Below are 331 nucleotides of genomic sequence, written 5' to 3'. Positions count from 1 at the left end.
TAACGTGTACACTTGTATATATCTGTATATATATATATATATATATATATATATACATATGTATATATATATATATGTATACATATATATGAATTGCATTTCATTAGCTCTTTATAGCCACGTAAATGTCAGAGAAACGCATCGCCAGCAACTGAAACAGAAAAAGTTGAATTTGTATGAGTGCTGCTACCTGAGTCGTTTAGCATCTCTTGCCAGCAACTTGGCTTTCATATTATTTTTTTTTTTTTATATTTAAATAAATAAATATAATTAAGAATCCGTATATTTATATTTTTCTCTGAAATGAGGTATTCAAATTCAGGCTGACAGT

This window comes from Eimeria mitis, genomic scaffold, assembly GCF_000499745.2.
Source record: "Eimeria mitis Houghton genomic scaffold, Emh_scaff391, whole genome shotgun sequence".
Taxonomy (NCBI): Eukaryota; Apicomplexa; class Conoidasida; order Eucoccidiorida; family Eimeriidae; genus Eimeria; species Eimeria mitis.
The sequence above is the reverse complement of the archived record's forward strand: the minus strand, read 5'-3'. Positions refer to the sequence as shown.